Source organism: Canis lupus, chromosome 1 (genome assembly GCF_048164855.1).
Source record: "Canis lupus baileyi chromosome 1, mCanLup2.hap1, whole genome shotgun sequence".
NCBI classification, from domain to species: domain Eukaryota; kingdom Metazoa; phylum Chordata; class Mammalia; order Carnivora; family Canidae; genus Canis; species Canis lupus.
The window spans coordinates 2529098-2553174 of NC_132838.1; the positions used below are offsets into that span (position 1 = coordinate 2529098).

Below are 24077 nucleotides of genomic sequence, written 5' to 3' on the forward strand. Positions count from 1 at the left end.
ACAGCAAGGCAGACACATTTCAGGTCGCCTAAAACGGGGTCGGGAGTAGGGACCCACTGAAAGTTGACGTGGGCCAATACATGGGACTCCCACCCTGAGCTACATGGCCTGTGCACATCCCCACAGCCAGGCCAGGGCAGCTTGTCTGTCCCTGCCATACCTGCAAGCCTGTGACCTGGGACAGCACCTCAGCCTGGGGGGGGCTCAGACGCTTCCTGCATAGAGGAGGGATGACGAGCCTCGTGATGTCGGTGTAGTTGGCCACCCACGCACACAAGTCCATCCCCTCCACCTCACCGGTCCCCGGAAAGATACTCTGTGCCTTGCACCTGATGAGGCAGGGCTCACCCCAGACCACCTGCAGCCCTGCAGGCTGGCGCTGGCCTGCTCCCTGGATGGAGCAACAATGGATGATGCATGGGCTGCAGAGAATGTGCATAAGCCTCAGAGTCACTTTGTGGACCCTGTGACAGGCAGTACACGGTCTGTTTAGGTGTCATGTCTTCAAATCCACCCAGCGGTAGCAATTGAGCTCAGATTGGCAAGGGCACACACAGGAGCAGAAAGGAGGTCATCAAGCACACATGTATGAGCATGTGAGTGTGTACATGAGCATGTGTGCACATGTGTACTTGTGTGTGCATGAGTGCATGTGTACATGTGAGTGTGACAGCATGTGTGAGCATGTAAGGAGGTGTGACTGAGTGTGCACATGCATGTGTGTGTATATGCGAGTGAATGTGTATGCTCTAGTGCGTGTGAGACCATGTATGTGTGACTGAGTGTGCACATACATGAATGTGTGCATGTGAACGTGAGCATGTGAGCATGTGTGACTGTGTGTGCGCATGCATGAATGTGTGTACATGTGGGATCCCTGGGTGGCGCAGCGGTTTGGCGCCTGCCTTAGGCCCGGGGCGCGATCCTGGAGACCCTGGATCGAGTCCCGCGTCGGGCTCCCGGTGCATGGAGCCTGCTTCTCCCTCTGCCCGTGTCTCTGCCTCTCTCTCTCTCTGTGACTATCATAAATAAATAATAATAATAAAAAGAGAAAACCATGAATGTGTGTACATGTGTGCGTGTGAGAGCATGGGAGTGTGAACATGTGAGCATGTGTGACTGTGAGCGAGCACATGCATGAATGTGCACTCGCATGCGGCTCTTCTCTTTCAGCCGTGGTGTTTTTCTCGGTGTAGACTCGGTCTGAGGTTTGGTTTTCATGCAGAGAAATGCACCGGGCGTGATAGACCCTTTCATGAGCAGAGAGAAATAAATACTTCCCACAGAGCGGATCAAGAAGTCTATTTTTCCCAGGGAGCGCCATCATCTTTAAAACAGCTGCTTTTTTTTTTTAATTTTTTTAATTTTTTTATTTTAAGGGCCCGGCGCGGAGCTCTGCGGGGCCGCAGCCCGTGTGACGGGTCGGGCCATCGCTCGTTTTCAGTGGCCGAGCGGGGGCACTCGGGACCTCAAACCCTCGTCAAGCGACTGCCCGACGCCCCTAAGGAGGAGACGATGGTCAGGCGGCTCCCACGGAGGGGGCCCCCGCCCCGCCCCCGCACGTCCCCGACACCACCGCTTCTCTTTCTTTTCTTTTCTTTTCTTTTTAATTTTTTATTGGTGTTCAATTTACCAACATACAGAATAACCCCCAGTGCCCGTCACCCAGTCACTCCCACCCCCGCCCTCCTCCTCTCCACCACCCCTCGTTCGTTTCCCAGAGTGAAAGGGAATAGAAGGGAAGGGAGAAGAAATGTGTGGGAAATACCAGAAAGGGACACAGGACGTAGAGACGGCTAACTCTTTTTCTTTTAAATGGAGACGAGCGGCAGCGGCAGCCCCGGGGCCTGAGGGCCTGAGGGTCAGCCCGTGGCGCGGGCCCCGGCGGGCGGGGGCAGGAGCGCGCGGCGTGGGGCGGGGGCTGCGGCCGCGTCACCCAGGGCGGCGGACGAGGCCCTGCAGCGGCTCTGCCCACGCCGCCTCCCCGCCCTGCCCACGCCGCCTCCCCGCCCTGCCCACGCCGCCTCCTTGCTCTGCCCACGCCGCCTCCCCGCCCTGCCCACGCCGCCTCCCTGCCCTGCCCACGCCGCCTCCCCGCCCTGCCCACGCCGCCTCCTTGCCCTGCCCACGCCGCCTCCCCGCCCTGCCCACGCCGCCTCCTTGCTCTGCCCACGCCGCCTCCCCGCCCTGCCCACGCCGCCTCCTTGCTCTGCCCACGCCGCCTCCCCGCCCTGCCCACGCCGCCTCCTTGCCCTGCCCACGCCGCCTCCCCGCCCTGCCCACGCCGCCTCCTTGCCCTGCCCACGCCGCCTCCCCGCCCTGCCCACGCCGCCTCCTTGCCCTGCCCACGCCGCCTCCCCGCCCTGCCCACGCCGCCTCCTTGCTCTGCCCACGCCGCCTCCCCGCCCTGCCCACGCCGCCTCCTTGCTCTGCCCACGCCGCCTCCCCGCCCTGCCCACGCCGCCTCCTTGCTCTGCCCACGCCGCCTCCCCGCCCTGCCCACGCCGCCTCCTTGCTCTGCCCACGCCGCCTCCCCGCCCTGCCCACGCCGCCTCCTTGCTCTGCCCACGCCGCCTCCCCGCCCTGCCCACGCCGCCTCCTTGCTCTGCCCACGCCGCCTCCTTGCTCTGCCCACGCCGCCTCCCCGCCCTGCCCACGCCGCCTCCTTGCTCTGCCCACGCCGCCTCCTTGCTCTGCCCACGCCGCCTCCCCACCCTGCCCACGCCGCCTCCTTGCTCTGCCCACGCCGCCTCCCCGCCCTGCCCACGCCGCCTCCCCGCCCTGCCCACGCCGCCTCCTTGCTCTGCCCACGCCGCCTCCCCGCCCTGCCCACGCCGCCTCCCCGCCCTGCCCACGCCGCCTCCTTGCTCTGCCCACGCCGCCTCCCCGCCCTGCCCACGCCGCCTCCTTGCTCTGCCCACGCCGCCTCCCCGCCCTGCCCACGCCGCCTCCCCGCCCTGCCCACGCCGCCTCCTTGCTCTGCCCACGCCGCCTCCCCACCCTGCCCACGCCGCCTCCTTGCTCTGCCCACGCCGCCTCCCCGCCCTGCCCACGCCGCCTCCTTGCTCTGCCCACGCCGCCTCCCCGCCCTGCCCACGCCGCCTCCCCGCCCTGCCCACGCCGCCTCCTTGCTCTGCCCACGCCGCCTCCCCGCCCTGCCCACGCCGCCTCCCCGCCCTGCCCACGCCGCCTCCTTGCTCTGCCCACGCCGCCTCCCCGCCCTGCCCACGCCGCCTCCTTGCTCTGCCCACGCCGCCTCCCCGCCCTGCCCACGCCGCCTCCTTGCTCTGCCCACGCCGCCTCCCCGCCCTGCCCACGCCGCCTCCTTGCTCTGCCCACGCCGCCTCCTTGCTCTGCCCACGCCGCCTCCCCGCCCTGCCCACGCCGCCTCCTTGCTCTGCCCACGCCGCCTCCCCGCCCTGCCCACGCCGCCTCCTTGCTCTGCCCACGCCGCCTCCCCACCCTGCCCACGCCGCCTCCTTGCTCTGCCCACGCCGCCTCCCCGCCCTGCCCACGCCGGCCTCCCCGACCTGCCCACGCCGCCTCCCCGCTCTGCCCACGCCGCCTCCCACAGCATGGAGCAGAGACACGTGCGGGCGCTCGGGGCGCGGCGGGGCGGCATCGTGACTTCGGAGCAGACGCGCTGCAGCCAAGCCCCTGCCGGGGGAGCCCGAGGCCGTCCTGGAGGCCAGGGTCGGGGTGGCGGGCCCCTGCGGCTCCCGGGGGGAGGGGGAGGGGAGGGGGAGGAGAGGGGGAGGGGAGGGGGAGGGGGAGCGGCCCCCCCTGCCCCCGGGTGACCGCGGCCGCGCCCCTCCGCCGGCCCCTGAGCGCCATCAGGCCCAGGGCCCCCCTGGAGTCCGGAACCGTCTGGTCTGGAGTCCGTCGCTTGCAGACGCCCCGCTCCCCAATCAGCTCCCCGCGGCAGGCATTGGGCCCGGGCTTTGCCCGCCCGCCCCCGCCGGGAGACGCGGTCGAGCCCTGCCCGCCCCCCCAGCCGCACGCGGGCCTGTGCCCCAGGCCGCCCCGCGCAGGTTCGAGCGCACGCGCCCCTTCTTCTAGCCGCGCTAAGCTTAGCGTCAGAGCCCGCTCACCACCCCGCACGTAGAAAGCAGGAGGCAGGGGTCAAGCCGCCTGGATGCCCGGCGACCCGGCCCCTGCGGGGACTTCAGGACGAGTTGTGGGTGGGTGAGGCCTGCAGGCGGCCTGCGCGGCGCTCCGGTCAGGGGCCGGTCTGCCGCGGAGGCTGAGAAAGGCTTTTCTGTTGTGGGCATCACTGCTACTTACTTGTCGCCTCCAGGTTGGACCAGATGCCTTTAGAGGTACCTACCCCCTCGATCCCTTCGAGGTCCGTAAGCGCAGCCTGCAACACCTGCATTGCTTTGGAAAACCTGCCACTTTGCTCCAGCCTGACTCTAAATAATTTTGTTAGCCTCCCCTCATGGGAGACTTGAACGCAAACCCAAGGTTGGTGTGCACCTGCTACAGGGTAGTCCGCCAGTAAAGGGTCACAGGTCACCCCGTCCCTCCCGGAACAGCTCTGCAACCCTCCGTCTGGGTGGGAGGAAAACCCAAGGGGAGACCAATGGGTGGATAACAGGAGACTGCATTTATCATACAGAACATACAAACCAGAGATAAAATCACTTATTCCTTTCTCTAATCCTACCCGAAATTGACTGATCCCGGTTCAGATTTGTTCTGGCCAAAGCAGCGGCGGCATCTTCTGGAAGCTTCCTTCCCTGCAGCCCGAGCTCCCCGCTGCCTGCACGTGGCTCCACCGAGTCTTCAGCGAGCCGCACCTTCAGTGACGACTTTGCCACTGGTGCGAAGACCCGCGGTGGATCCTTGTCCTGAGTCGCAGAGTTCCCAGGTGCCTCTCGGCCCGATGAGAACGCTCACCCTGCTGGCTTCGGGGAAGCGCCTCCCAGGGCAGCCGGGGTCAGGGCAGCCGCGTCGGGCTCTGAGGGTCGCTTGGCGGGAAGGCTCTGCTGTGTCACAGCCGCGGGGCGGGAGGGGAGGATGTGTGGGTGCTCCCGGTACCGAGCCACGCTGTAAGGCCCCCAGCGGGGCCCACAGAGCCCGGGTACCTCTCAGACGCATTCCCTTTGGAGATTCCTCTCCGTGACACTGTAGTGATATTTATAATTTCTGTGAGGCAGGAAAGGCCCCCCGGCACCCCCCTCCCCACATGCCCTGTGCCCTGGGCTCTGCATGCACGTCTCTCAATCTTTTCCCACATGTGACCCAAGGTCGGGTTTGGGGGGGTCAGAGAAGGCTGCCCCCTTCTCACCGGGAAGTAACAGAAGTTCAGGTCTGCCACATGAGCGCTGAGTTTCCCAGGCCGGCCCGGGGGGGGGGGGGGGGGGGGGGGGGGGCTTGGCGACCCGCACCCCAGAAGACATGCTCCTTTCTGTTTATTTCTGCCTGAATTTTGTATTTCCTGCTTTCAAGCTCACCATTGCCAAGATATATTATCAACAGTTGCCTTGCTTCGCCTGCCCCAAATTTGATGATGTAACAGATGGTTCCCCAGCCAAGGCCGTATTTTTTAATGAAGAAAACATGTCTCGATTTCTCCAGAACAAGACAGAATAAGGAATAGGAAACAGCGAACGAATGACTGAGGATGTGGCCCAACGTCTTGTTTCCATCCATGCGACACGGTCTCATCCCTGGGGATGAGAGGGCACAGTTCCACTCCTCCTAGCACTCTTTCTTTAAAAATATTTTATTGGGGCGCCTGGGTGGGTTTCTCGTTAGGTGTCCAACTCTTGGTTCAGCTCAGGTTGTGATCTTGGGGTCGTGGGATCGAGCTCCATGTTGGGCTGGAGATTCTCTCCCCATCTGCCCCTGTCCCCCTTGCATCTGTGTGTGCTCTCTCGCTCTCTTTCAAATAAATAAATAGATCTTAAAAAATGAATAAAAAATATTTTATTGGGTTTGGGCTGAATTTCAATAGCTCACAAAGTCTGGACGGATGCCGACGTGAGGCAGCGAGCGGTGCTGGTGGTGTGTACCCGCTCTCCTGGTGAGCCGGTAGGTGGCCGTTGCTGGGCAACAGGTGGTGGCAGGACTCTCCGTACATTCGCTCTCCTCACAGGATGAGCATTGAGAGCAATCCTAGGACCGTCGCGGCCACCACAGACCCGGCCAGCCAGAGCAGCGTGGTGCTTCTGATGGGGCTGTGGGCGGTCAAGGGTGTCACCTGTGAGCGTCCCCCTGACTCATCCTTCCGTGCTTGGGGTGGGTTTAGGGAGTTTGGGCAGAACAAGGTGCCGACCTCCAATGTGGCAGCAGAGACACATGCGAGGCAGCCAAGTGCCTATGTGACAGGTCAGCTCTGCTCCTGCCCTTTCCTGAAATGCTGGAGCCTCTCACCTCCGAACTGTGAGGGTTAGCCTCACGGATCACCTTGGTGAGGTGATGTGGCCCAGCTGTTTGTTCCAATATCATTCTGGGCGTCACTGTGACGCTATGTTGAGATGTTATTGCCACTGAAATCAGTAGATGCCAGTGACGTAGGTCATCCTCCATCGTGTGGTGGGCCACATCTAATCAGTCAATGACCTCAGTCATTCAGTCATTGACCAAGTGGAGGGTTCCTGCCTCTGGGTCACAGTGCAGAAACCCACATGAATTCCAAGCCTGGGGCCCTTTAGGGATCCTGGCTTAGGATTGCAGCATCCACTATTCCCTGGGTCCGAAGTCCGTCAACCTGTCACAGATTTCAGTCATGCCCACCTCCGTGACTGTGTGAGTCCATTCCTTAAGGTAGATCTTCCTTCCCACACGCAGGCACACATGCAGGTACACACACACAGCCTACGGGTTCTGCTTCTTTGGAAAATACAGAGTAATTCCTTCATCCCAGGGACTCAGAGGTCTGTGGTCAGTGACGCAGCCACAGGCGGAGCCGACAGGAGCAACAGAAGTACAAACAGATTCCTAGCAGGCGACCCTGCGACCTGAAGACACAGGGGGAGGGACTCATGTTCGGCAACCATAAATCTGGTGAGCTTCTCACAGCCTCTGTACGCACAACCCTTGTCCAGGGAGCTAGAGGATTATTGTAGCAAGAGTGCAAGGAGTGGAAAAGGCACACTTCTGGTTTGTTTTCTCTTCAAAATTTTCAAAATAGGCCCTTTAAGAGAAAAGAGAATGTTTTGAGGTTAGCAGAGGATGAGTTTCATGCTATCACGCTGATGAGAGCAGGGGTCTCTGTGCCCGGGAACAGGTGTGGTCACCCGGCTTCCAAAGGGGGAGAAAGGAGGGCATCAGGTGACTATTTGGAGCAGGAGGATGTGTCCTGTGTTGGGGAAGGAGGGGCCACACAGAGTCATACAGTTGCGTGAAGCCCCAGTGAATAATGTTGTTCGGGGGCCAAGCCAATGCTGAGCTGCTGCCCTCACAGCCCGAGGGAGCCCCCACTCCTTGAGTGCGATTTGTCCTCGGGGAGCTGTTCTGTGAGCTTCTGTTTCTGTGACACCATGACCTACTGATGGCTGACCCCATGCTGCTTGTGCATCACCAGCAGGGCTGCCACCTGCACGGCCTTGACAATCCGTGGAGACCCGTCTGACTCCCACATCTCCAGCTGGGGCTGGCCAGCTCTTCCTCCCCTCAGCCCTCGCACCTGCCATCTGTGGAGAGTTTGTGGAATCGTCTGTCTGTTGTGCTGGCCCCACAAACTAGGACTGCCCTGAAGGGAGGGATGATGCCTGACACGGCTGTACCCAACAGGTGCTCAGTGAGCGTTTGTGGGGCGGACAAGTGCATGGCCACCCAATGAGACAGCAGAGGGGCAGGTGAGGCTTGGGCATAATTCCTGGGACATTGATTCACTGTAAAAAATACTTAATCGTGAGGTTGGGACTGGTTGTGGGATTTCTGTTTGTCCCTATATTCTGGTTTCTCTTTTGATCCTTATGAGATCAAACAGCAGCTCTTCTGTTTTCTTCAATTGAAAACAGCGTGCAAATAGATTGGTTTTGTCCTCCCGGGCTCTTCTTGATCCCAAGACCCCATGGATGAGAGAAGGCTGGAATTGCCTCAGAACGAGGATGCTCGCAGGGTCTACATGACTCTGGAGGAGCAGCCTCTGTTCTGAGGGAACAGAGAGGTGGATGGTTCGCTCTGGTGAATCCCATCCCCAACATCATTATATCACAAGTGCCACACTACACGGGATGTTTTGAGTCCAGTCTCCCTGCACTGTCATGCCACCCAGATAGGTGACGGCCATTGTTTAATATCAGGATGACCTGTTTTGCTTTAAAGAAGAGACTTTGTTCTGGGGCGCCTGGGTGGCCCCGTCAGTTAAGCATCCAACTCTTGGTTTCCTCTCAAGTCATGATCTCAGCTGGGATCAAGCTGGATGGGGTACTCTGTGCTCGGGGCAGGGACTGCTGGAGACTCTCTCTCTCTGCCCCTGCCCCCACTCTCACACTAAAATAAATAAATAAATAAATAAATAAATAAATAAATAAATAAATCTTAAAAAACCTCATTCATTCTCGAAATCAAACCTATTTATGACTATTTATTACCTATGGAGGCTGCGTGGATGCAGACTTCACTTTGGAAAATATTTGAAGAAGCAGTCAACAGTATTTTTCTTGCTACTTGAGGTGTTTTGCTGTGTCACAAAGGCAGGCTGTATTTTCTGGCCAGTAGTACATTGTACCGCTCTGCGGGGATGTAGGGGCAAATGGAGTATTTTTGCAAAAATTAATGAATGTATACAACTGAATTTCCATGGACATAATTGGTTACATAAAGAAACACTAACAATTAAAAGGAGAAAGGGGGACTTAAGAAATGGTCAATGAAACCAAACCACGTATAAAACCTAAAGGGAATTTTGTCTCTTTAAATCAAATGAAAAACTTTTAGTCATGTAGGAAGATGCAGGTACCACCCACCGAGTTCATGTCAAATGCCTCCAGCTCCTCACGCCACCTGAGCAACCCTGTCTTCATCTGAAACTTACTGGAGAACCGGCAAATAATTTCCCAGTTGTCTGGAAGTCTGCTCCTGATTTTTGTTGAATGTGAAAAGTTTCTTCTTATCATAATTACATCCTTTAATTATTTGATTTAAGAAGTGTGCTGCAGGTTTACTTTCCACGTTGTAACATGTTGGAACTAGTTTGTCTTTTTTGTGTGTGTCTTTTTTATTGCAGTTCTATTTGCCAACATGTATAACACCCAGTGTTCATCCCGTCAAGTGCCCCCCTCAGTGCCCAGTCACCCCATCCCCCACCCACCTCCCCTTCCACTACCCCTTGTTTGTTTCCCAGAGTTAGGAGTCTCTCATTGTTTCCCTCCCTCTCTAATTTTTCCCACTCATTTTCCCTCCTTTCCCTTATAATCCCTTTCACCATTTTTTATATTCCCAGTATGAGTGAGACCATATGATGATTGTCCTTCTCCGATTGACTTACTTCACTCGCATCATACCCTACAGTTCCATCTATGTCGAAGCACATGGTGGGTATTCGTCCTTTCTGGTGGCTGAGGAATATCCCATTGTATATATAAACCCAATCTTTTGGCATTGGTTGAGGCCTTATTTCTTTATCTTCTTTATCTATTCATCTGTCGAAGGGCATTGTGGCTCCTTCTACAGTTTGACTATTGAGGACATTGCTGCTATAAACATTGAGGAGCAGGTGTCCCGGCATTTCACTACACCTGTATCTTTGGGGTAAATCCCCAGCAGTGCAATTGCTGGGTCGTAGAGCAGCTCTATTTTTAACTCTTTGAGGAACCTCCACACAGTTTTCCAGAGAGGTTGCACCAGTTCACATTCCCACCAACAGTGCAAGAGGGTTCCCCCTTTTCCCACATCCTCTCCAACATTTGTTGTTTCTTGTCTTGTTAATTTTCCCCATTCTCACTGGTGTGAGGTCGTATCTCATTGTGGTTTTGATTTGTATTTCCCTGATGGCAAGTGACGTGGAGCATTTTCTCATGTGCTCATTGGCCATGTGTATGTCTATACACTGGACCAGATGGATTTCACAGATATATACAGAACTTTCCATCCAAACACAACTGAATACACATTCTTCTCAAGTGCACATGGAGCTTTCTCCAGAATAGACCACATACTGGGTCACAAATCAGGTCTCAACTGATACCAAAAGATTGGGATTCTCCCCTGGATATTTTCAGACCACAATGCTTTGAAACTAGAACTCAATCACAAGAAGAAATTTGGAAGAAACTCAAACATGTGGAGGTTAAAGAGCGTCCTACTAAAAGATGAATGGGTCAACCAGGAAATTAGAGAAGAATTAAAAAGATTCATGGAAACTAATGAAAATGAAGATACAACTGGTCAAAATCTTTGGGATACAGCAAAAGCAGTCCTATGAGGGAGATACATTGCAATATAAGCATCCCTCAAAACAACTCAAACACACAAGCTAACCTCACATCTAAAGGAACTGGAGAAAGAACAAGTAAATCCTACACCAAGCAGAAGAAGATTAATAAAGATTCTAGCAGCACTCAATGAACTAGAGACCAGAATAACTGTAGAGCAGATCAACAAAACCAGGAGCTGGTTCTTTGAAAGAATTAATAGGATAGATAAACCCCTAGCCAGTCTTATTAAAAAGAAAAAAAGACTTAAATTAATAAAATCATGGACAAAAGAGGAGAGATCACAGCCAATACCAAGGAAATACAAACGATTTAAAAATGTATTATGAGCAGCTATATGCCAATAAATTAGGTAATCTAGAAGAAGTGGATGCATTTCTGGAACTAGTTTGAAATGCCAGCTCAGAGTTCCATTATGTATTTCAATTAGTAATAGAAAGGTCATGCTTGATTTGGAAGAAAGGTTATAATTGTGTTTTAGTATCTGGATTTTGGTTTGCCATAAACAATGACTTGCGGACAAAGTAGGCATTTTATCCTGTTTACCAAACTTTGAGTATCGTGGAAAGGAATTTTCCATTTTGACTAGTCGTACAGTTATTTTTCAATGGTCGGGGCAGGTCTCTTCAAGGATGTGGAGGTGTCACCTGCACCCCAGGGCTCCAAGGCTTTCCATGCAGAGTGGGAGTGTGGGCAGGAGAAGCTGTGCGTGGGTGGAGATAGGCAGGCTCCAGTAGGGGCTGTGGTGGCCCCCAGGTCCACAGCAACTGGCAGGATACGAATGATGGAAATAGTGGCAATATGAAATATGAGCCACTATTTAAAAGTGGACAATCTAAGGGTTCTCTGTGAATTATAATGTCCTGAGTTTGCAGAGGGTTGGTGGAGGGTGTGATGTAAATTAGTGTCATGACGTTGATTTAGAGATATCAAGATTTTCTTTTTTTTCTTTTTAAAGATTTAATTAGACAGCCCTGGTGGCTCAGTGGTTTAGCGCCACCTTCAGCCCAGGGCGTGATGCTGGAGTCCCAGGATTGAGTCCCGCGTCAGGCTCCCTGCGTGGAGCCTGCTTCTCCCTCTGCCTGTGTCTCTGCCTCTCTCTCTGTGTGTGTCTCTCATGAAGAAATAAATAATATTTGTTCATGAGAGATGCACAGAGAGAGGCGGAGATAAGAGCAGAGGGAGAAGCAGGCTCCCTGCAGGGAGCTCAATGTGGGACTCGATCCTGGGACCCTGGGATCACACCCTGAGCCCAAGGCAGACGCTCAACCACTGAGCCACCCGGGTGTCCTAAGATATCAAGATTTTCAAGTTCATGTCTTTTAACCATTTCATGATTAGATTGTTTGTTTCTTTGCTATTGAGTTTAATAAGTTCTTTATAGATCTTGGATACGAGCCCTTTATCTGATACGTCATTTACAAATACCTTCACCCATTCTGTAGGTTGTCTTTTAGTTTTGTTGACTGTTTCTTTTGCTGTGCAGAAGCTTTTGATCTTGGTGAAGTCCCAATAGTTCATTTTTGCTTTTGTTTCTCTTGCCTTCATAGATGTATCTTGCAAGAAGTTGCTGTGGCAAGTTCAAAAAGGGTGTTGCCTGTGTTCTCCTCTAGGAGCCTGGGTGTCCATTAAAAGATAAACGGATAAAGAAGATGTGGTCTATATATACAATGGATTATTCCTCAGCCATTAGAAATGACAAATACCCACCATTTGCTTCAATGTGGATGGACCTGGAGGGTATTATGCTGAGTGAAGTAAGTCAATCGGAGAAGGACAAACATTATATGGTCTCATTCATTTGGGGAATATAAAAAATAGTGAAAGGGAATTAAGGAGAAAGGAGAGAAAATGAGTGGGAAATATCAGAGAGGGTGACAGGACATGAGAGACTCCTAACTCTGAGAAATGAACAAGGGGTGGTGGAAGGGGAGGTGGGCGGGGGAGTGGGGTGACTGGGTGATGGGCACTGAGGGGAGCACTTGATGGGATGAACACTGGGTGTTATGCTATATGTTGGCAAATTGAACTCCAATAAAAAAATATACAAAAAAAAAAAAGATTTTCAAGTTCAAGCCCTTCCTCATTAACTACTGTACTTTTGAGTTTGATTTCAAACATGGTTCTTAAGGCTGAATACAGACTCGTAAGCCATATTTCGAATGTGACACATCCTTGCATTGTTGGAGATGCCACTGGAGACCAAGGCCAGAGTGAAGCCAATGGGACCGGGGGTGGACCAGACTCCATGCCATGCTGTATCCTGGTGATGGTGTTTCTCCCAGGAACCATAACTTTTGATGGGATTTGTCTGCCAAATAACATATCTTAAATAATCATCTGCTTTATTTTAAAAAGCATACGATTGGTACACTTGAGTGGCTCAGTGGTTGAGTGTCTGCCTTCAGCTCAGGGTGTGATTCTGGGGTCCTGGGATTGAGTCCCACATCAGGGTCATTGCAGGGAGTCTGCTTCTCCTTCTGCCTGTATCTCTGCCTCTCTCTCTCCGTGGCTCTCATGAATAAATAAATAAAATCTTTAAAAAATAAAAATAAAAGCATACAATTGTATAACAGGATAGGAGCAGATGCATAAATGTGTACGCATTTCCTGTCTCCTGAAAACCCTGAAATCACCCTTGCTGTGTAGCCACATTGCCTAAGTCCTGACATCGTTTCTCTCCCCCTTCTTCCCTTCCATAGTGTGCTGCTCAAATCCATGGGGCCAAGCCAGGCAGGTGTCTCCACAGGGTGGAGGGGTGGGTGGTAGGAGCCCAGCATGGGGGTCCTGCTGGGGGTGCTTTAGTGCTCAAGGCTGAGGCCCCATCCCCAATGGGAAAGAGGACCTGACAGTTGCCTCCATGACAAGAGCGGGTTTCCAACTCGTGCCAAGCCCCCCTGAAAATCCAGGTGACTGCTGGTGTCAGCTGGCCCCCATGTGGCACTCAGTATTAAGGCTCCTTTGCCTCAACATACAGGATCCTGCTGTGACTTTCCAGTGCATCCGCCTGCCAGTGGCACCTCTTAGCTCTGCCCATGTGTTTTGGGCCAGAGCCAGCTGTACCGGTGTCCTCTCATCCAGGGAGCAGAGCAATGGAACGTCATGTGCATCCAGAAGGGAGGCAGGACCTAGGCCACCTGATGGACACTAGCAGGGCCCACCATGCCCTCCAGAGTGTGTGGGAGCAGATGGCTTCCCCATTTCACAGAGGAGGGAAAGTAGGCTTGTTACGCAGCCACGTAAAACACAATGTGCTTGATCCAACAGCTGGGAAATGGCAGATCCAGGACCAAACCCGTTTTCTTTGGCCTCAGGGTGGATGTTCCTTTCATGAACGGGTACAGCTTTTGGTGACAGTTCATGTCACTCTGGTGAGATGCCAGCCCAACTACATGGAGAAGAGCCCAGGAGACCCAACAAAGAGCAAGATCGCTGAGCGAAGCTGGGTGAGGACGACACTGCTGCTGCCATGGGTGGCTGGTGAGTGGACACGGTGGGGGTGGCCGCTTGTTCAGGAAGAGTTGGCCGAGTGAGGGAGCAGGGGACGCCATCAATAGATGGGGACATGAGGTCGCAGGAGGTTTGGTTTTACGAGGTTTTGTTAAGTTTTTAAGATGGCAGAAAATCGAAACTGTTTCTATGAAGGCTGACAGATACCTGAAGACTCTGAAGTCCTTCTAAGTCTAAAGAACAACAACGAGGAGAGCGATGAACTGTGTTTAATATCCCGGGAAGCTTGGGTCCTCACTGGCTCTACCAGTGATTTGCCTCTGGGCTGTAAGCAGATGACAGCGCTCCCCCGGGGGAGCTGGTGACTCTGCAGGGAGGACGGTCATAGACAAGCACCCCAGGCTGGGAAGCTCTGCACATGACCCCAGGACCAACAGTGTGTCCTTGGGGCACCTGCACCCAGCAATCACCAGGAAGCATGTGAATGCAACTCTTCAGTGACAATAAAATGCACAGACCATCCCAGGTCAAGGGTGGGAGCAGCTGTCCCGGCACAGGAAAGCCAAGCTGCTGGTGGAGATGCTCACAGTGTGGAGGCTTGGGGACCCCAGTCCCAGTGGCACTCACTTTCCTGCTGTGTGTGCCATCTTGGAGATGGGCCCTCTGGGCACCAGCTGAGCATCCCCAGCAGGACCCAGGCAGCGTGGACCTCTGAGTCCTGCCAAAGTGCGAAATCAGGAGCTAATTCCTGATGGTTAAGGTTTTCAGCCACAGAGGTTCGAAGCCGCTGAAACAAGCCCTATTTATGTAGTCTTCCCTAAAACAAACGTTCACTGAGGAACTCCCGTGGCAAGACAGGGTTGCAGGTGTGAGGGATTCACATCGTGGGATGCAGTCCCTGTGATCTGGTTGTGGGTGAAGGGAGCCGAGTACATGCAGGTAGTAATGGGATTCGTAAGCCAAATGTCTGCACGTCTTCCTGCTGCTTTTCACGGGCCCCTTCCCCTGGCTGGCTCTGCAAGGAGGGTGCCTGGGTTCTCACTCCTGGTCCCTGTGGTGTCAGGTCACCTGGGCTGTCTGCAGGACCCCAGGACCTCTGCCTGCCGTGCTGAGCTGACGTCCAGTGTCAGCAGGTCACAATACACCTGTGTAGGTCAAGTGCTGAACAATCCATAAAGGTAGCTCTGTCCCGGCCCCAGCTGCGCTCCTTCCTCTTCCCATCCCCACACCTCCCTCGGGGCCATAGCATCGTCTACGGGGAATGACACAGCTGGTGCAGCTGCTCTGGGCACCTACCCTCCGGGAAGCCTCAGCATCTCCAGCGGAGCCACTGCAGTATCTGCTCCTGACTCCTAGCCGGCGGCTTCACATGAGACTGTCTTCCTGCCCCGGCACTGCCCCTTGAAGCAGGGAGACCCTGCCCCACCGAAGTCAGCTGGGGTGCGCCCCGACCTCCTCCTTTCTCTCACTGCCCGCCCACAGGTGTCTCAGGGGGTCCTGCCGATCCCAGGCCCAGAGCCAGCCGTGTAGCCCAGCCCTGTCCACGTGCACGGCTGCCACCCTCATCCACAGGTGTCTGGGCTCCCTGACCTGAGGCCCCCGGGGCCTGGTCTCCCTGCCATCAGCACCCCACACAGCAGCCTTATCTCCAAACGTAAAGCAGACAGTGGAATCACCCACTGGGAATGTTCTGGAGGCCTCCTTTGTTGGTACGCGGGGGTCCCCAGCCCTCTCTGCAGTTGTGGGCTGCACCCCGTCAAGCCTGCCTTGCTCCTCTTCTTCATGGTATCCTTGGGGGTCCTTGTCGACCCCTTGCTCTGCATCTGTTCTGCCTGTCGGGGACTCAAAGATGAATGTTGGTCCTCACGGAACGCGTCCAGGAAGGGGCCACTCTCCCATGCCCACGTTTACCTGGATCAGGGCAGGCATGTTCGTATGCTTGCCCCTTGTGGTTCTGCAGACCAGGGTCCACGCTGTCCGATCATGTCCTGTGATGTGACACGCTCCTCGCACGGCCTACTCCCCTCACGGTGTCTGCATTTCAAAGGGGTTGAGGGACAAATGACAAACAGTGATGATGCAAGGCAGAAACGGGCACAGGGGTCCAGCTGGTGTGAGCTGGGGGCGGGGACCCGGACTGCACCTGCCACACCCTCCACCCTGGAGCCATCAGAGACTGCGTGTGTGCTGAGGTCAACCCGCTTTACATTTGGGTGGGACTCAGTTTCCCATCATGGCACAGGAATGGTGCGGCCTCCCTCGCTGGCGAGTGTGTACATACACGTCTGTGAAGAGTGAATGAGACTCACATGGTAAATGATCTGCAACTTGCAGCCGTCTTTCAAAGCATACGTCAATCGGAGAAGGACAAACATTATATGGTCTCATTCATTTGGGGAATATCAAAAATAGTGAAAGGGAATAAAGGGGAAAGGAGAAAAGATGAGTGGGAAATACCAGAAAGGGAGACAGAACATAAGAGACTCCTAACTCTGGGAAACGAACTAGGGGTGGTGGAAGGGGAGGTGGGCGGGGGGTGGGGGTGACGGGGTGATGGACACTGAGGGGGGCACTTGACGGGATGAGCACTGGGTGTTATGCTATATGTTGGCAAATTGAACACCAATAAAAAAATAAATTAAAAAAAAAAAGCATACGCTGCTGCTGCTCCTCCCAGGTGCTGGGCAGAGGGCACAGCATCCTGCCTGTGCAGTGGACAACACGTCAGAAGACCAGGCCGTAGGGCCTGGGGGCTTCAGGTGTGCTTGTTTTGTGAACCAGGTGCAAATGCATTTAAAGCTGATTGCACACCAACAGCCTGCTTTTCTGTACTTTTTATCTGGGATCCATGTGCATGCAGGCTCCGAGGGCTGAATTTGCAGGTATCTTTTACTTTTCTTACAAATAAAAGAGTTTTTGGCCGAGCAGCCTGCCCGTGACATTGCACTACTAAATTCGCATGACAGTCATGAAACGCTCCCATAATCAGTGACACGGGATGATTTTCCGCTCCTGACAAGCCCTTGTATTGAGTATGATAACAGTCACTCTGTCTTCATCCACCGCTGGAGTATAATATCAATCCATTTGATGATCCAGCCAACGAAGCCCAGCACTTCTGTATCAATCTTCATAGAGTGCTGCCTGTTGTCTAACAAAAAGCCTGAAATGAGATCATTCAATCACTTTCTGCCGGCCGGGCTGCTCTCCTGAAGGAGCTCCAGCCCCTGTCACGTTCCCACATCTGCACGGTCAGGCCAGGGAAGCTAATTGCCACAGAAATACCTAAATGCCGTCAGAATGGGGCTAACCCACGTACCACGTGAAGGAAGAAGGAAGAAAGAGATGCTGTAGCCCTCACTGCTCAAAAAATGTAAAAATCATGGTGGTGTGAGAAGGGGCAGGGGTAGCTTCCAGGGGCTGCATCCCGGGGGATGTGCTCTGCTGGGGTGTCTGGAAATGGGTGTTCACGGCTGCACGGTGCTTTTCAGAGATGTGTTTAAATAGTGAATCCACTTCATATGGGACGAGCAACCACCCCCTGAATATATCCTTCTGGGTCTTCCCTAAATGTAAAAACAACGAAGGCTTTTTAAATCTGACACAGCCCAAGAAGGAAGCCATCTCGTTGAGGGTGCAGAGGGGTAATATCGGAGAGGCAGGCTGCGTCAAATACCCCATTATTACACATTTAAATAATCCTAACGGCGGAAAGAGAGAGAAACCAGCCAGCACCTGCTTGTTCCCCTTTTCCTGGTCTGTCATGAGAGGTTTTAAAGCCTGTCTCTTAAACAGGAGACGAAGACGCAGGCAGTGCCCGATGCACTCAAACCTCCCCGCTGCAACACGGGGCCAAGGGTGCTGTGCTCGCAGCAGGGGAGACGCATTCCAGGACCAGGATGGCCTCAGCCTGTAATGACAGTACCTGAGGTATGTCTACACCTATATTTCAAAAAATGGAGTCTTTCCAGCTGTTAGAATCAGTAAGAAGGTGTCTATTTCTGGTGAATGTCATAACTTACAGTTTGTAAGGCCCGCACACGAGGGCCAGGTCCTCATTAGCTTATGAGCAGAAGGTCCCACTGACTCAGCGCCTGGACTCCATGGCCACACCTGTGAAATCTTGTTGCCGTTTCCACGTGCATGTCCCATCTCCACCTCATGCGAGGAAGGGCGTATTATTACGGCCATTCTTCTGAATTACTCCAGGAATCACTCACGATGACACGGGATATTAAGAGAGTTTGTCATTTTCAGGTGATGGTGTGTCCCTGCTGGCCAGGTGCCAAGGAGCATGTTAATTATTTCCCTTAATACCAAACCTTTATGCTTTAAATACAGTCTCTCAGAAACCCGGGAAACAGATGTGCAGCCGTATAATACACATGGAGAGCCTGATCTGATATTATTTAGGTGGGCCAGTGGGAATTGCAGGATGTCAGTTGTGCATAATAGGGCTTTTTTGAACATCTGTAGCTTAGGATCTGACCCCTATTTGGCTTTTTATGCATTTGTTTTTCTCCTACTTGTAAGCGGCCCAGGAAAAACAGTATTCCAGATTGTTTCTTCCTGATTTGACTTGGGTGCAGTCTCTACACACACATGCATGCACACACACACACTCACACTTCTTGGTGCCGTATTAGAAAGATGCAAAGTGATATCAGAACACACATAATCCATACCTTACGGGTATAAGCAAAACGTGAGAAAGTGCAAGGATCCTTTTCCTGTTTCTGAGAAAAATTTGCCTCTTTGATGACCTTAGAAGCAATGCACATATCACATCCATTAAGTCTTGTGAAGATAGCAGACAATAAACAGGGATTCACATTAATAAGGATTCACAAGGCCTTCCTGGTTTCTATAAAAGGTATGTGAGCACAATTGTCACCTCTCCTCTGGCCCCCGTAGAGGAGTGAGTCCTCTGAAAATCTAATGGTCAGTTTTGCAGTGTCACCAATTTTTTTCAATCATACAAATGCCACCAACTCAATTAAGCTCACAAGGTCCCTCCGCCTGGTTCTCCTGGGTAAGTGGCTCATTGGTGAGAGTGTGAGGGTGAGCGGTGCTGTCCCTGTGAGATATGGTTCAATCAACAGCCAAAGTTTTACTTGTCAGTTTTGATATATCCGATAATAGCTGTGGGTTGTTTTGCAATGTCCAATGTTCTGTGAAGATGGGCTTTTCATATTCTTTATTGTTTTTTACTGACAAAATGTTGCCTGGACTTTTGCAGTTTTGTGAAATGAAACAACAGTAAAAACAATATATAATTTAATCCTCATACACCTAGGCGGACTTCCCCATCCTCGTGGCAAGTTTGGTCAGGGTATAATGAGTTCCTGTTCATTGATCTGTCATAAGCAGGCTTGGTGATTGAACATGACCCCACAACCAAAACACTACAACTCATTCGGGTCCCCTCGGCCCCACGTGAATCCGTACGCAACATCAGGGGGCAGCGCGGCAATCCATAATTATATATCACTGCCTCTCGGGGTCGGGGCTGACAGAAAAAGAATAAAAATGGGTCTTTCTAAACTGTGCAAAGGCTGCTGTGGCTTTTACTTATCTGGTGGAATTGTACGTTTATACTACAGGTGACTTGTTTCTTCCCTGGGGACCCGAATCTGATCCTTTTTCATTATTTTCTTTCTTTCTTTCTTTCTTTTCTTTTTTTTTCTCTTCTGTTTTACATGAAGACACAATCACACAAGATATTGTCACACCAGTCAGCAAACCCTGGTATTGTGAAACCAGTCCTTGCTGCCCCTTCCCCAGGGGCATCATACAGGCATGTACACATGCAGACACACACACGTGCACACATGTAGACACACGCACATGCACACATGTGCACACAGACCCTTGAATAGGCACACATGCAGACACACGTATGTGCACACAGAGACACATGCATGTGCACAAGACACATGCATGTGCACATGCAGATACACATGCACACGGACACACATGCACATACACAGATACACATGTGCACACGGACACATGTGCACACATGTATGTGCACATGCAGACATACACACATGCACACAAGCAGACCACATGCACACGCAAGACACATGCACGTCCACAGTGGTGCATATACACGCTCCTAGGGAGGCAGCGTGAGTCCTGATACATGTCCACAACTGTGTGCTCACCCTCCTTACATCCACCCGGTGACTCCTGTCCTCGCTCTGGGTAAGTGACATCGCTGCGTGGCTGTGACAATTATCGGAGACACAAGGTCCCTCCGACACACGTCCACAGCTGCAGTTAATGGGTGAATGGTTCTTCCCTGCACACGCACGTGTGAGAGGCATCACGGGGCTTCTGCCTCCCGTCTCCACAGCAGCGAGCAGGTGGGAATCGGTGTTTGTTCGCATTGGCGTCCTGCCATCACCCTCTCTTCCTAGGAGACCCTTGTCCACTGCATCATGTTGGATTCTGACATCCTCACCTCTGTGCATATTGAGTGTTTGGTGAAATAAAGGGGACTTCTTTCTAAGTGGATCGTGTACAATACTGCATGGATGGCTAGATGGGAACACACGTAATCCCTCAAAGTAAGAGAGCTGTTCTTAGAGGCCGCCCTCCCTTGTGTTGTGGGGAAAAATAAACTGTAACAACTGACATAGTTTAGGAAAACACTATCTCTGTCTTAGGGGGGGAAAGGAGGCTGACTGCCGTGAGGCCCACAGCATCCTGGGAACAAGAGCCACCTCGGTCGGTGACTGCTCCCTGTTCCCACTGACCCCCGAGAGGGATTCCTGCACCCCGGGGGAGGGGGAGCAGTGGAGCACCCAGGGGTGAGGCCCTGAGCTTGGGGCTTCGGGACCGCTAAGCCCCCCTTCGCAGCTCTAAAGTTCTCCCAGTTTCCTGTGGAACCAAGTAGACATTAACACGTGTTTTCCCCTTGGAATCACCCCCTCCCCACTGGCTTTGTGTGCCGTGATGCTGAGATATCATTGCAGAATCTGTGTCAAGTAGCAAATGTTTTTGACATTTATCTTCTCTCATGCTGTGTGGACATTAGTACCTGATGAGTAATAGTGTTGGTAGATGCGCCTAACCCCATGGCTGTGGTCTTGGGGGAAAAGCAGAGGGGCAGGAGGTCTGGGGACGCTGTCCTGGGGCAGATGCAGAGACAGGCATGAGAGCAGCACACATGCGTAACATGTGTATTAACGTTAAGAAGTGATTTTTTTTCCCAAAAATATATGAGAACAGAATAGGAAGTGTGCGTATCTGCTCATCAGGCCCCCAGGGCAGTAGATCGTAGGGAAGCCTGTTGATGCTCTGCAGGATGGAAGGACGGGGCGCACATGGCCCCGGGTCCCCCAGAAGCCAGCTGGTCTTTCTTATTGTTTGTGAAATGAGGCGGGGGGGAGGGGAGGCTGCTGCCTGGGGATGCTCCCTGCAGGGCTGGACGCTGTGACTCTCATGGTGCCAGCATGTTGTGGGCTCACGGGTGCCCCTCACTTCACTCACTGCAGCCATGCCCATGGGGACCTGGCCTGGTGGCCCCCCACCCCAACTCCGCATGGACACTGGCGTGGGAATCGGGCAAAGCCACTCACCAGCTCTGGGTGCCCCCACCCCTGTGCCCGGTGTCACGTTCCCTGGTTCTTGCTCTGTGGCTGTGCCTTAGGAGAGCCAGCACTCACTTCTCACATGATGAAACCTAACACCTTCTCTATGGTTTGCTTGAAACATGTGCCCCATGCGTCTCACCCCAGAGTGATCTGTTGCCAACTAGTAAAAACGTTAGGATCCCACTGTGTCCAAGTTGCAAACAAGAGCACCGAGAATTGAGCGGCTTCCCAGGGTCACCGAGCCTGTCAACCGTGGCACTAGGCTTTCGCTGAGGCTGAGGGCTCCCACGTGCTATGTTGGAAATGATCACACTTCCAAAGGAGATGTCGTGTGACGTTCACATGTCAGAGGCACAGAACTGTGGGGCTCTGGCAGGTGGAGGACGGTGGCGGGAAGTGTGGTGCCAGAGTTCCTGAAGGCAGGCAGCCTACAGCGGAGCACCCCTCTCAGTCAGTGTCCAGCCCCACGGTCCTCGGGGTCAGGGAGCCCGAAGCCTGAGTGAGAAGGTTGAGCCCAGAGCTTGAGCCTGCCCAGGTCACAGGGGCCGAGGTCCACTCAGGATGATAAACCTGTGTGGTCATCCTCCCCTCTTTCACATGGGGCTGGAGTCTGGGAGGCCGCCCTGATTTTCCCAGGGCAGGAGAAACTCAGTCTTCACTGGCACAGTGGAAACTCCCTGTTAATCACCTATGACATTTAGTAAACACCCAGGAAAGGTCACACCTTAGCATTAACGCTGAGCGGTGCCCAGAGCAAAGGACATGCTAGTAAATCCACAGGTAACTAATTGCCTAAGTAGAAATAAACTTGTCCATTCTTTACAGCAAGGATTGGAAAACTATGGTCCCGAGATTCAGGGCTAAGTCTGGCCCATCATCTGGCTTTGTAAATAAGGCTCTATTGACATGCGGCAATGCCCACGTGTGCGCAGAATCCGTGGCTGCTCTGAGGCCATGGGCTCTCAAGTATTTACCACCTGACCTTCTATAGGAAGTGTCAGCTTTGAAGGAAGAAAACAAACCCAGGACATAAAAAACAAAGTGTCCACCATGTCCAGGATTCAAAGAAATCATCAACTTATGTAAAGAAGCAGGAGATGTGATTCATAGTTGGTAGGAGGAAGAAAAAGCAATCCAAGGAGATAGAGTCAAAATGAGAGAAAGGATGGAATCTGCATATAAAACAATGAATATAAATATGGTCAATATGTTCAAGGTCTCCAGATACAACACGGACAAGATCTGGAGAGAAAAGTATATGTGAGAAGGAACAAATAGAATGTTTGGAGCTGAACAGTGTAATATCTGAAATGAAAAAGTCATTGCAGGATTGTGGAGGAGTCGACATTACCGAGGGTGAGCCGGGCAAGCTGATGACCCAGCAAGGGGGCACCTAAGCTGACACGTGGCAGATTTGCACCTGAGCCACCCATGGAGACATCCCGTGACCAGGGGACTCTCCCCAGTGCCCCAAGAGAGGCGTACTTCCAACCTCAGGGGATCAGGAGACAGAGGAGGATGGGAAACCCTCTGGAAGAAACCATGACTGAACATTTTCCAAATTTAATGACATGAGTTACATACTCAGAAGATTCAGAAAACCCGAACAGCCTCATATTAAACAAATTACATTTTTAGCTTAAAAATTTCTTATACAGAATGATCAAAGTCCATAATGCTTGGCTGGCGAGTCTGTCAAACATTTAAGGAAGAAACTATAACCCCATGCAGGCTCCACAGATACGTACATTAAGAACACACACTTTGCAGCTCATTTTCTGAATAAGCATCTACCCCGATACAAAACAGCATGGGAGAAGAAAGCTAGAGAGAGATACACCCATTGAACAGATGCCACGCTCTCCAGCAAAACCTAGGAAACGGACTTTCAGAGTATAGAGAAAGTAACACATCAGGACAAGGTGGGGCTGATCACAGGACCGTGAGACTGTTTTCACATTGGAAATCAGACTATATCCTTCACCATGTTAACAGAATAAAGGAGAAAAACCATACGTCATCCCAGTAGATGCAGAAAAAAGCATTTAATAAAATTTAACACGCATTCATCGTAAAAACTCTCATGGATCTAGGGATAGAAGGCAACTGCTTTCACTTGACCAAGGACATCCATGAAAACTCTACAACTAGCATCACATTCAATGGGTTAAGACTGAACGCTTACCCCTGACCCCTCAGGAACCAAGCAAAGATCTCTGTTTTCACCACTTCTATTCAGCCATGCATGAAAGATTCTAGCTAATGCAATAAAATAAATAAATAAATAAATAAATAAATAAATAAATAAATAAATAAATAAAATATTGTGACTGGAAAAAAGTCAAATTTGTCTTTGCATAGAAGTGATCATTTATGGAAAAAATTTCTAAGAAATCTATTTAAAAAGCCCCTAGGACATAGTAGAACTGATAAGCCATTTTAGGAAGGTTGCACAATACCAGGTCAATACACAAAATCCAATTGTATCTGTATACCAGCAACAAGAATTTGGAGATTAGAATTTAAACCATTGTTATCTGTAACACAAAATGCATACATTTCTTAGAGATGATTTAACAAATTGTGCTCAGGTTGTGCATGCTAAAACTACGATACAAAGTTAGCCCTAAGCACTAAG

General features: G+C 52.5%; 1 long non-coding RNA gene across 1 annotated transcript; it reads left to right on the forward strand.

Moving 5' to 3' along the window:
• Window positions 1–4195: 4195 nt before the first annotated feature.
• LOC140610117 (uncharacterized) lies at window positions 4196–5878 on the forward strand. Its single transcript, XR_012011906.1, has 3 exons — window positions 4196–4464; window positions 4692–4870; window positions 5452–5878. It is a non-coding gene; the product is annotated as an uncharacterized lncRNA (long non-coding RNA).
• Window positions 5879–24077: the final 18199 nt, after the last annotated feature.